The 12500-nt window shown below is 44.0% G+C and overlaps 1 protein-coding gene across 1 annotated transcript in view; it reads right to left on the minus strand.

The window, feature by feature from the left end:
- The window catches only part of ocrl (OCRL inositol polyphosphate-5-phosphatase), a 151496-nt gene that overhangs the window by 5040 nt on the left and 133956 nt on the right, over nucleotides 1–12500 (minus strand). The gene's annotated exons all lie outside the window — the stretch shown is intronic.

Below are 12500 nucleotides of genomic sequence, written 5' to 3' on the forward strand. Positions count from 1 at the left end.
TGAATCAATCTTGTTGTCACTGTAATTCAACGGACGCCAGCTAACTTAGCTGTGCGCTATGACGAAAGGGTGTTGACATGCGCATAGGTGCCGATCTACATTTTTGCCAGTGGGTGCTCGGTGTGTGTGTATTAGTGTTGGTACCAGTACCAGCACCAGCACCAAAAGTATTTCGGTACTTTTTGGTACTTTTCTAAATAAAGGGCACCACAAAAAATTTCATTTTTGGCTTTTTTTTAACAAAAAAATCTTGGGGTACATTAAACAAATGTTTCTTATTGCAAGTTTATCCTTAAATAAAATAGTGAACGTACAAGACAACTTGTCTTTTAGTAGTAAGTAAACAAACAAAGTCTCCTAATTTAGTCTGCTGACATATGCAGTAACATATTGTGTCATTTATCTACCTATTATTTTGTCAACATTATTAAGGACAAGTGGTAGAGAATTAATTATTAATCTACTTGTTCATTTACTGTTAATATCTGCTTACTTTCTCTTTTAACATGTTCTATCTACACTTCTGTTCAAATGTAATAATCACTTATTCTTCTGTTGTTTGATACTTGACATTAGTTTTGGATGATACCACAAATTTGGGTATCAATCCGATACCAAGTCGTTACAGGATCATACATTGGTCATATTCAAAGTCCTCATGTGTCCAGGGACATATTTCCTGACTATATAAACATCATATACATTTAAAAAAAACGAAAGAAGATTTTGTGATGTTAAGAAATATCAATGTAATCATAGTAGTATCGACTACATACACTCTTGTACTTGGTATCATTACAGTGGATGTCAGGTGTAGATCCACCAATGGCGTTTGTTTACATTGTAACGTCCCGGAAGAATTGGTGCTGCAGGGAATTCTGGGAATTTGTTCTGTAGTGTTTATGTTGTGTTGCGGTGCAAATATTCTTCCAAAATGTGTTTGCCATTGTTGTTTCGTAAGGTTTCGCTATATGGCACATGTTTATGACAGTGTTGGCATTGTTCATACTGCCACCTTTAGTGTGACGTGTATGGCTATTGAGTAAGTATGCCCTTAGTGTGCAAAGTCACTAAGGCTTCCTGTTCCACTCAGGGTTGAATACAAAGTCTCCCTACTAACCCACCAGTGCCTCCATGGAAATTCCCCCCTCTATCTCAAATAACTACTCACCCCCAAATCCTCCACACGACACCTCCGCTCCGGACAGGCTAACCTCCTCCAACCTCCGAGGACAAAGCTGCGAACAATGGGAGACCGGGCTTTCTGCGCCGCCGCTCCCAGTCTGTGGAACGCTCTCCCTGACCACCTGAGGACACCACAGACTGTGGATGCTTTTAAAAAATGCTTAAAAACACTTCTTTTTTTAAAAAAAAGCCTTTTTTTAGATATATGCATACTAGTTCTAGCAATTCAGCTGTTCTAGTTTTTTTGGGGGTTTTTTTATACACTGTAGCACTTTGAGGTTGTTTACTCAATGTAAAGTGCGTTTTACAAATAAAATATATTATTATTAATATTATTATTATTATTATTATTTAGGGTATACTAAAGGCAACATTAGTTTGTCATCAGGCACAATGAAATCTTGGTTATGCCTTGTTAATTATATACTATGTGATTTGTGACTTTTTTATCATGTAAATCGGATGAAACCCTCCACAAAATGAACAACAACAAGACTGATGTATTAAAATTAATTCAAAGATCGAAAGTTGCCATCAATCCCAAGTGGGTTCTCGGCATTGTCCTGCTCGGGCCCCGATGCACCCAAGGGATCGGCGCCTATGGGCGTTGGCGTGCTGCAGGAGCGCGAATACGACCCGAGACAACGGCAGCCATTCGTCAAAATGAGCGGGAAAGTGGTAGGGAGACGGACAAATAGTGGCAACCCTGAGCATTCTTCACAGGTGTTGGTTAAATTTGCACGAATTGGGCCTGATTATTTTATCATCCCAAACACACATTAAGTGTTTTACTTGTTTTAAGGCTTTTGTTCCTAAATGATCTCAGTAAGATATTACAGCTTGTTGCTGAGATTTGATGACCTATATTGAGTAAAACATGCTTGAAACTAGAATATCAAGTGTTGCAAAGCTGTGTCATCAACACTCACAAGTATAAAACTACTTTTTTAAAGTAATCATTTCTTATTTCAAGCATGAAAAAAAAAAATCATGATTTTGACACAATTGTGTCTCATAATTAAAACAGATGACAGCCAAATGGACTTTGCTGTTTTATTTTCAATGAAACAATAGAACATACATACTCATATAGTAGTACAGTTGGCACAGTACAGTAAACTGACAGTTAATATTTAAACATTTAACATTTCTAACAATTTTGAACAGAAATAGTTCATGCACGTTCAGGTAAATTCCTCAAAATTACAATTAAAAACATTTTGGCCGGGGGCCGGGCTGTATATAAGCGCACTAATTGACTGAAAGAGCACGCACTTGGCGTGATGATGTCATGTTATCGATGGAAAAATGCATTTTTAGACAATATGATTTGCCTGAGTGGCTAGGAGACCCCGAGAGTAACAAGCGGTTGCCTTGTTGCCTTTCCATTAAGAACAATAAATTAGTTTTTAGTATAAGTTTGCTGGTTTCAAGAGCACATATCATTATGTCAAGATAATGGCACTAGCATTTACTTCATTTAAGAATATTTTTCAACATATTGAGCAAAAGGTCTCTTTTTATATTTCTACCAAGAAAAGTGCACTTGTTATTAGTGACAATTTACTTATTCTAAGGTATTTTTGGGTTCATTGAGGTTAGCGAATATGACTTGTTTTGAAAAGTCTTGACAAGCCGAATTTTGTTGTTCTATTGGCAGATCATTTTCCTTAGTTCAAATAAAATACCCCTCATTTTTGTATTTTTTCTTTCTTGTTTTTGAACACTGACTTTTTGCAGTGTAACCCCTGTTCCACCGTGCTGCCCGACCTTGAATTACACAATTTACATACAAACCCCGTTTCCATATGAGTTGGGAAATTGTGTTAGATGTAAATATAAACAGAATACAATGATTTCCAAATCCTTTTCAACCCATATTCAGTTGAATATGCTACAAAGACAACATATTTCATGTTCAAACTGATAAACTTTTTTTTTTTTTTGCAAATAATCATTAACTTTAGAATTTGATGCCAGCAACACGTGACAAAGAAGTTGGGAAAGGTGGCAATAAATACTGATAAAGTTGAGGAATGCTCATCAAACACTTATTTGGAACATCCCACAGGTGAACAGGCTAATTGGGAACAGGTGGGTGCCTTGATTGGTATAAAAGTAGATTCCATGAAATGCTCAGTCATTCACAAACAAGGATGGGGCGAGGGTCACCACTTTGTCAACAAATGCGTGAGCAAATTGTTGAACAGTTTAAGAAAAACCTTTCTCAACCAGCTATTGCAAGGAATTTAGGGATTTCACCATCTACGGTCCGTAATATCATCAAAGGGTTCTGAGAATCTGGAGAAATCACTGCATGTAAGCAGCTAAGCTTGTGACCTTCGATCCCTCAGGCTGTACTGCATCAACAAGCGACATCAGTGTGTAAAGGATATCACCACATGGGCTCAGGAACACTTCAGAAACCCACTGTCAGTAACTACAGTTGGTCGCTACATCTGTAAGTGCAAGTTAAAACGCTCCTCTGCAAGGCGAAAACCGTTTATCAACAACACCCAGAAACGCCGTCGGCTTCGCTGGGCCTGAGCTCATCTAAGATGGACTGATACAAAGTGGAAAAGTGTTCTGTGGTCTGACGAGTCAACATTTCAAATTGTTTTTGGAAACTGTGCAAGTCGTGTCCTCCGGACCAAAGAGGAAAAGAACCATCCGGATTGTTATAGGCGCAAAGTTGAAAAGCCAGCATCTGTGATGGTATGGGGGTGTATTACACATCTGTGAAGGCACCATTAATGCTGAAAGGTACATACAGGTTTTGGAGCAACATATGTTGCCATCCAAGCAACGTTACCATGGACGCCCCTGCTTATTTCAGCAAGACAATGTCAAGCCACGTGTTACATCAACGTGGCTTCATAGTAAAGGAGCGCGGGTACTGGACTGGCCTGCCTGTAGTCCAGACCTGTCTCCCATTGAAAATGTGTGGTGCATTATGAAGCCTAAAATAGCACAACGGAGACCCCCGGACTGTTGAACAACTTAAGCTGTACATCAAGCAAGAATGGGAAAGAATTCCACCTGAGAAGCTTCAAAAATGTGTCTCCTCAGTTCCCAATTGTTTACAGAGTGTTGTTAAAAGGAAAGGCCATGTAACACAGTGGTGAACATGCCCTTTCCCAACTACTTTGGCACGTGTTGTAGCCATGAAATTCTAAGTTAATTATTATTTGCAAAAGAAAATAAAGTTTATGAGTTTGAACATCAAATATCTTGTCTTTATAGTGCATTCAACTGAATATGGGTTGAAAATGATTTGCAAATCATTGTATTCCGTTTATATTTACATCTAACACAATTTCCCAACTCATATGGAAACGGGGTTTGTAATTTGTTTAAAAACAACAATTAAAATAGAATTTTCTGTGCTTTAATCACTTGTGTTTGAGGTCTAAGTTGGTGCGCGTCGTCACTTCAACCCTTTCAGTCGCTCTCGCATGTGAAATGTGCAAACTTGAAAGCTCCCGTTAGCATCTATTGACTTATTTGAGCTCGCCTCCAATTCCTCTTCCTGTTGCGCTCGGGGCCGCCGCAGCGCCAGGAGTCCGAGCGCTCGTAATTTGGGCCCCGGGAGTAAGAAATCACAGGTGTCACAGTTTATGTCGGCAGCAGCAGCCGTAGCCCGGAGGAATTTAGAGTTTGTTACAAACGACGAGAGCGTTTTCTCCTCTCCGCCAGTCATTCATCTCTTTTTCCCAGACGCGCCGACAAGTCGGGCCTGCTTCCTCTCAAAGAGACGTGACCGGCAGGTAAAAACATTTAGGGATTTAATTGTGCATGTTTTTATGTGTAATCTGTGCAGGGGCGAGACCACCTTCTCAGCTTGGTGTCCGACGTGAGAACAACATTTTGGAACCATATTTGGTCAATTGGCGAAGGTAAATCATGACTTGAGAGGGGAAAAGTACGCCGAAATATTACATAACATGTTTTATATCCTGTGCAGGGTCACAGCGAGGGAGGAGCCTATCCAGGAAGTGCATTGATTTGATCACTTAATGTATTTTGTTATTGTACTGAGCACTTTGTTTACTATTACACCTAGTGTTGTCCCCATACCAATATTTGTTTGATACTTTTCGGTACTTTTCTAAATAAAGGGGACCACAAAAAATGGCATTATTGGCTTTATTTGAACAAAAAATCTTAAAGTACATTAAACATATGTTTCTTATTGCAAGTTTGTCCTTAAATAAAATAGTGAACGTACAAGACAACTTGTCTTTTAGTAGTAAGTAAACAAACAAAGGCTCTTAATTTAGTCTGCAGACATATGCTGTAACATATTGTGTCATTTTCCATTCTATTATATTGTCAACATTATTAAGGACAAGCGGTAGAAAATTAATTATTAATCTACTTGTTCATTTACTGTTAATATCTGTTTACTTTCTCTTTTAACATGTTCTATCTACACTTCTGTTCAAATGTAATAATCACTTATTCTTCTGTTGTTTGATACTTTACATTAGTTTTGGATGATACCACAAATTTAGGTATCAATCCGATACCAAATCGTATACATTGGTCATATTCAAAGTCCTCATATATCAAGGGACATATTTCCTGAGTTCGTAAACATAATGTAAATGAAAACAAAAAAACAAAAGAAAATGTGATGCCAAAAAATATCGATGTAATCATAGTAGTATCGTCCCTGTACTTGGTATCATTACAATGTAGATCCACCAATGGTGTTTGTTTACATTGTGACGCCGGTGAGCTATGGTGTGTAGTGAAGCATCCATCCATCCATCCATCTTCTTCCGCTTATCCAAGGTCGGGTCGCGGGGGCAGCAGCTTAAGCAGGGAAGCCCAGACTTCCCTCTCCCCAGCCACTTCGTCCAGCCCCTCCCGGGGGATCCCGAGGCGTTCCCAGGCCAGCCGGGAGACATAGTATTCCCAGCGTGTCCTGGGTCTTCCCCGTGGCCTCCTACCGGTCGGACGTGCCCGAAACACCTTCCTAGGGAGGCGTTCGGGTGGCATCCTGACCAGATGCCCGAACCACCTCATCTGGCTCCTCTCGATGTGGAGGAGCAGCGGCTTTACTTTGAGCTCCCCCCGAATGACAGAGCTTCTCACCCTATCTCTAAGGGAGAGCCCCGCCACTCGGCGGAGGAAACTCATTTCGGCCGCTTGTACCCGTGATCTTGTCCTTTCGGTCATAACCCAAAGCTCATGACCATAGGTGAGGATGGGAACGTAGATCGACCGGTAAATCGAGAGCTTTGCCTTCCGGCTCAGCTCCTTCTTCACCACAACGGATCGATACAGCGTCCGCATTACTGAAGACGCCGCACCGATCCGCCTGTCGATCTCACGATCCACTCTTCCCCCACTCGTGAACAAGACTCCGAGGTACTTGAACTCCTCCACTTGGGGCAAGATCTCCTCCCCAACCCGGAGATGGCACTCCACCCTTTTCCGGGAGAGAACCATGGACTCGGACTTGGAGGTGCTGATTCCCATCCCAGTCGCTTCACACTCGGCTGCGAACCGATCCAGTGAGAGCTGAAGATCTTGGCCGGAGGAAGCCATCAGGACCACATCATCTGCAAAAAGCAGTGACCTAATCCTGCAGCCACCAAACCAGATCCCCTCAACGCCCTGACTGCGCCTAGAAATTCTGTCCATAAAGGTTATGAACAGAATCGGTGACAAAGGGCAGCCTTGGCGGAGTCCAACCCTCACTGGAAACGTGTCCGACTTACTGCCGGCAATGCGGACCAAGCTCTGACACTGATTATACAGGGAGCGAACTGCCACAATAAGACAGTCCGTTACCCCATACTCTCTGAGCACTCCCCACAGGACTTCCCGGGGTACACGGTCGAATGCCTTCTCCAAGTCCACAAAGCACATGTAGACTGGTTGGGCAAACTCCCATGCACCCTCAAGGACCCTGGCGAGAGTATAGAGCTGGTCCACAGTTCCACGACCAGGACGAAAACCACACTGTTCCTCCTGAATCCGAGGTTCGACTATCCGGCGTTGCCTCCTCTCCAGTACACCTGAATAGACCTTACCGGAAAGGCTGAGGAGTGTGATCCCACGATAGTTGGAACACACCCTCCGGTTCCCCTTCTTAAAGAGAGGAACCACCACCCCGGTCTGCCAATCCAGAGGTACCGCCCCCGATGTCCACGCGATGTTGCAGAGTCTTGTCAACCAAGACAGCCCCACAACATCCAGAGCCTTAAGGAACTCCGGGCGGATCTCATCCACCCCCGGGGCCTTGCCACCGAGGAGCTTTTTAATTACCTCGGCAACCTCAGCCCCAGAAATAGGAGAGCCCACCACAGATTCCCCAGGCCCTGCTTCCTCATAGGAAGACGTGCTGGTAGGATTGAGGAGGTCTTCGAAGTATTCCCTCCACCGATCCACAACATCCGCAGTCGAGGTCAGCAGAGCACCATCCCCACCATACACGGTGTTGACACTGCACTGCTTCCCCTTCCTGAGGCGGCGGATGGTGGTCCAGAATTGCTTCGAAGCCGTCCGGAAGTCTTTTTCCATGGCCTCCCCGAACTCCTCCCATGTCCGAGTTTTTGCCTCCGCGACCGCTGAAGCCGCACACCGCTTGGCCTGTCGGTACCTGTCTGCTGCCTCAGGAGTCCCATGAGCCAAAAGAACCCGATAGGACTCCTTCTTCAGCCTGACGGCATCCCTCACCGCCGGCGTCCACCAACGGGTTCTAGGATTACCGCCACGACAGGCACCAACTACCTTGCGGCCACAGCTCCAATCGGCCGCCTCGACAATAGAGGTACGGAACATTGTCCACTCGGACTCAATGTCCAGCACCTCCCTCGTGACATGTTCAAAGTTCTTCCGGAGGTGGGAATTGAAACTCTCTCTGACAGCAGACTCTGCCAGGCGTTCCCAGCAAACCCTCACAATGCGTTTGGGCCTGCCAGGTCTGTCCGACATCCTCCCCCACCATCGCAGCCAACTCACCACCAGGTGGTGATCGGTAGAAAGCTCCGCCCCTCTCTTCACCCGAGTGTCCAAAACATGAGGCCGCAAATCCGATGACACAACTACAAAGTCGATCATGGAACTGCGGCCTAGGGTGTCCTGGTGCCAAGTGCACATATGGACACCCTTATGTTTGAACATGGTGTTTGTTATCGACAATCTGTGACGAGCACAAAAGTCCAATAACAGAACACCACTCGGGTTCAGATCCGGGCGGCCATTCTTCCCAATCACACCTCTCCAGGTTTCACTGTCGCTGCCAACATGAGCATTGAAGTCCCCCAGTAGAAGACTGCAAGATGGCGGCGCCCTGATGGCAGCGGCTTGCAGACGCTCTTGGAAGTGTAGAGCGATTTGGCAAAAATATCCGTCAATTCTGTCTATTTCATGGCTGGCTCACAGCGTGGACACTTCGTGATCAGATACGACCGACAGACGATTCTGGATGTGGATAGATCGGGCCGTTATAGGCTGAAAGATGCGGGTACTTTCGACCTCCTCGCTAGCATGGGGATTCTTCGCTGGCTACATCCAGCGGCCTCCAAAGCAGCGGAGTTAAGTACCAGCGTGGACCGTCAACGGAAGACACGTAAGCGGTGTGAGCGGAAGCAGAAGCGGGGATGCCGAGCGGGGCTAACAACAAAGCGAAAGGCTAATCCTCAAAGAAGCGCTAGTCCGGGTGAGAAGTTAGTTAAAATAGAACTAGCCAGCGCCAGGCTGGATAATACCTGCACACATAGCAACTATTTTAGAACAATACACAACTCAAAAAATGTTTTTTCTGTGTCAGAAGTAGACATGCACTCTACTGAGGTGGCAAGTTATGATGCGTTCGGTTTATCACAGCATCAAGCAAACAATCGGAAAATTCCCGTCATATCAATTCCTAGATATGGTCGTAATTATTTAAATTGCACTACACATAATAAACACAACATTATTAATATTGCTACTACGGATAATTTCAACAAAAACTCCTCAAAACAGCCCACTACCTATAATATGGGCTTCTTAAACATAAGATCATTATCTTCCAAAACGTTATTAGTTAATGAGGTCATTAGAGACAATAATCTTGACGTTATTGGTCTCGCCGAGACCTGGCTCAAACCAGACGATTTCTTTGCGCTGGGTGAGGCGTCTCCTCCTGGCTATGCGGGAGCGCATATTGCCCGTCCCATTAAAAGGGGTGGGGGAGTTGCACTCATCCACAATAAAAACTTTAATCTTACCCCGAACCTAAATAATAAACATAACTCGTTTGAGATGCTTACTATGAGGTTTGTCACACCGCTGCCTCTCCACCTGGCTGTTATCTACCGCCCCCCAGGACCCAATTCGGACTTCATCAGTGAATTTTCAGAGTTCGTTGCTGATTTAGTGACGCACGCCGACAATATAATCATAATGGGGGACTTTAATATCCATATGAATACCCCATCGGACCCTCAGTGCATGGCGCTCCAGACTATAATTGATAGCTGTGGTCTTACACAAATAATAAATGAACCTACGCATCGCAACGGAAATACGATAGATCTAGTGCTGGTCAGGGGTGTGACCACCTCCAAAGTTACGATACTCCCGTATACTAAAGTAATGTCCGATCATTACCTTATAAAATTCGAAGTTCTGACTCATTGTCAACAAACTAATAATAATAACTACTATAGCAGCCGCAACATTAATGCTGCCACAACGATGACTCTTGCTGGCCTACTGCCTTCGGTAATGGCACCATTCCCAAACTATGTCGGCTCTATTGATAACCTCACTAACAACTTTAACGACGCCCTGCGCGACACCATTGATAGTATAGCACCGCTAAAGCTTAAAAGAGCCCCTAAAAGGCGCACCCCATGGTTTACAGAAGAAACTAGAGCCCATAAATTATCATGTAGAAAGCTGGAACGCAAATGGCGCGCTACTAAACTTGAGGTTTTCCATCAAGCATGGAGTGATAGTTTAACAACTTATAAACACATGCTTACCCTAGCTAAAGCTAAATATTACTCAAATCTCATCCACCTCAACAAAAATGATCCGAAATTTTTGTTTAGTACAGTAGCATCGCTAACCCAACAAGGGACTCCTCCCAGTAGCTCCACCCACTCAGCAGATGATTTTATGAATTTCTTTAATAAGAAAATTGAACTCATTAGAAAGGAGATTAAAGACAATGCATCGCAGCTACAACTGGGTTCTATTAACACAGATACGACTGTATCTACGAAGGATACCGCCCTCCAAAATAGTTTCTCTCTCTTTGATGAAATAACATTAGAGGAATTGTTAAGATGTGTCAATGGGACAAAACAAACAACATGTTTACTTGACCCATTTCCTGGGAAACTTATTAAGGAGCTTTTTGTATTATTAGGTCCATCAGTGCTAAATATTATAAACTTATCACTCTCCTCTGGCACTGTTCCACTAGCATTCAAAAAAGCGGTTATTCATCCTTTGCTCAAAAGACCTAACCTCGATCCTGACCTCATGGTAAACTACCGGCCGGTGTCCCACCTTCCGTTTATCTCGAAAATCCTCGAAAAAATTGTCGCACAGCAGCTAAATGAACACTTGGTGTCTAACAATCTCTGTGAACCTTTTCAATCCGGTTTCAGGGCAAATCACTCTACGGAGACAGCCCTCGCAAAAATGACTAATGATCTACTGCTAACGATGGATTCTGATGCGTCATCTATGTTGCTGCTTCTTGATCTTAGCGCTGCTTTCGATACCGTCGATCATAATATTTTATTAGAGCGTATCAAAACACGTATTGGCATGTCAGACTTAGCCTTGTCGTGGTTTAACTCCTATCTTACTGACAGGATGCAGTGCGTCTCCCATAACAATGTGACCTCGGACTATGTTAAGGTAACGTGCGGAGTCCCCCAAGGTTCGGTTCTTGGCCCTGCACTCTTTAGTATTTACATGCTGCCGCTAGGCGACATCATACGCAAATACGGTGTTAGCTTTCATTGCTATGCTGATGACACCCAACTCTACATGCCCCTAAAGCTGACCAACACGCCGGATTGTAGTCAGCTGGAGGCGTGTCTTAATGAAATTAAACAATGGATGTCTGCTAACTTCTTGCAACTCAACACTAAGAAAACGGAAATGCTGATTATCGGTCCTGCTAAACACCGACATTTATTTGATAATACCACCTTAACATTTGACAACCAAACAATTACACAAAGCGACTCAGTAAAGAATCTGGGTATTATCTTCGACCCAACTCTCTCCTTTGAGTCACACATTAAGAGTGTTACTAAAACGGCCTTCTTTCATCTCCGTAATATCGCTAAAATTCGTTCCATTTTGTCCACTAGCGACGCTGAGATCATTATTCATGCGTTCGTTACGTCTCGTCTCGATTACTGTAACGTATTATTTTCGGGTCTCCCTATGTCTAGCATTAAAAAATTACAGTTGGTACAAAATGCGGCTGCTAGACTTTTGACAAGAACAAGAAAGTTTGATCATATTACGCCTATACTGGCTCACCTGCACTGGCTTCCTGTGCACTTAAGATGCGACTTTAAGGTTTTACTACTTACGTATAAAATACTACACGGTCTAGCTCCAGCCTATCTTACCGATTGTATTGTACCATATGTCCCGGCAAGAAATCTGCGTTCAAAGAACTCCGGCTTATTAGTGATTCCCAGAGCCCAAAAAAAGTCTGCGGGCTGTAGAGCGTTTTCTATTCGGGCTCCAGCACTATGGAATGCCCTCCCGGTAACAATTAGAGATGCTACCTCAGTAGAAACATTTAAGTCCCAACTTAAAACTCATTTGTATACTCTAGCCTTTGAATAGCCCCCCTTTTTTTAGACCAGTTGATCTGCCGTTTCTTTTCTTTTCTCCTCTGCTGCCCCCTATCCCTTGTGGAGGGGAAGACACACAGATCCGGTGGCCATGGATGGGGTGCTGGCTGTCCGGGGTCGGGACCCGGGGTGGACCGCTCGCCTGTATATTGGTTGGGAACATCTCTGCGCTGCTGACCCGTCTCCGCTCGGGATGGTTTCCTGCTGACCCCACTGTGGACTGGACTCTTACTGTTATGCTGGATCCACTATGGACTGGACTCTCACAATATTATGTTAGACCCACTCGACATCCATTGCATTCGGTCTCCCTAGAGGGGGGGGGTTACCCACATATGCGGTCCTCTCCAAGGTTTCTCATAGTCATTCACATCGACGTCCCACTGGGGTGAGTTTTTCCTTGCCCTTATGTGGGCTATACCGAGGATGTCGTTGTGGCTTGTGCAGCCCTTTGAGACACTTGTGATTTAGGGCTATATA

Source organism: Nerophis lumbriciformis, linkage group LG16 (assembly GCF_033978685.3).
Source record: "Nerophis lumbriciformis linkage group LG16, RoL_Nlum_v2.1, whole genome shotgun sequence".
Taxonomy (NCBI): Eukaryota; Metazoa; Chordata; class Actinopteri; order Syngnathiformes; family Syngnathidae; genus Nerophis; species Nerophis lumbriciformis.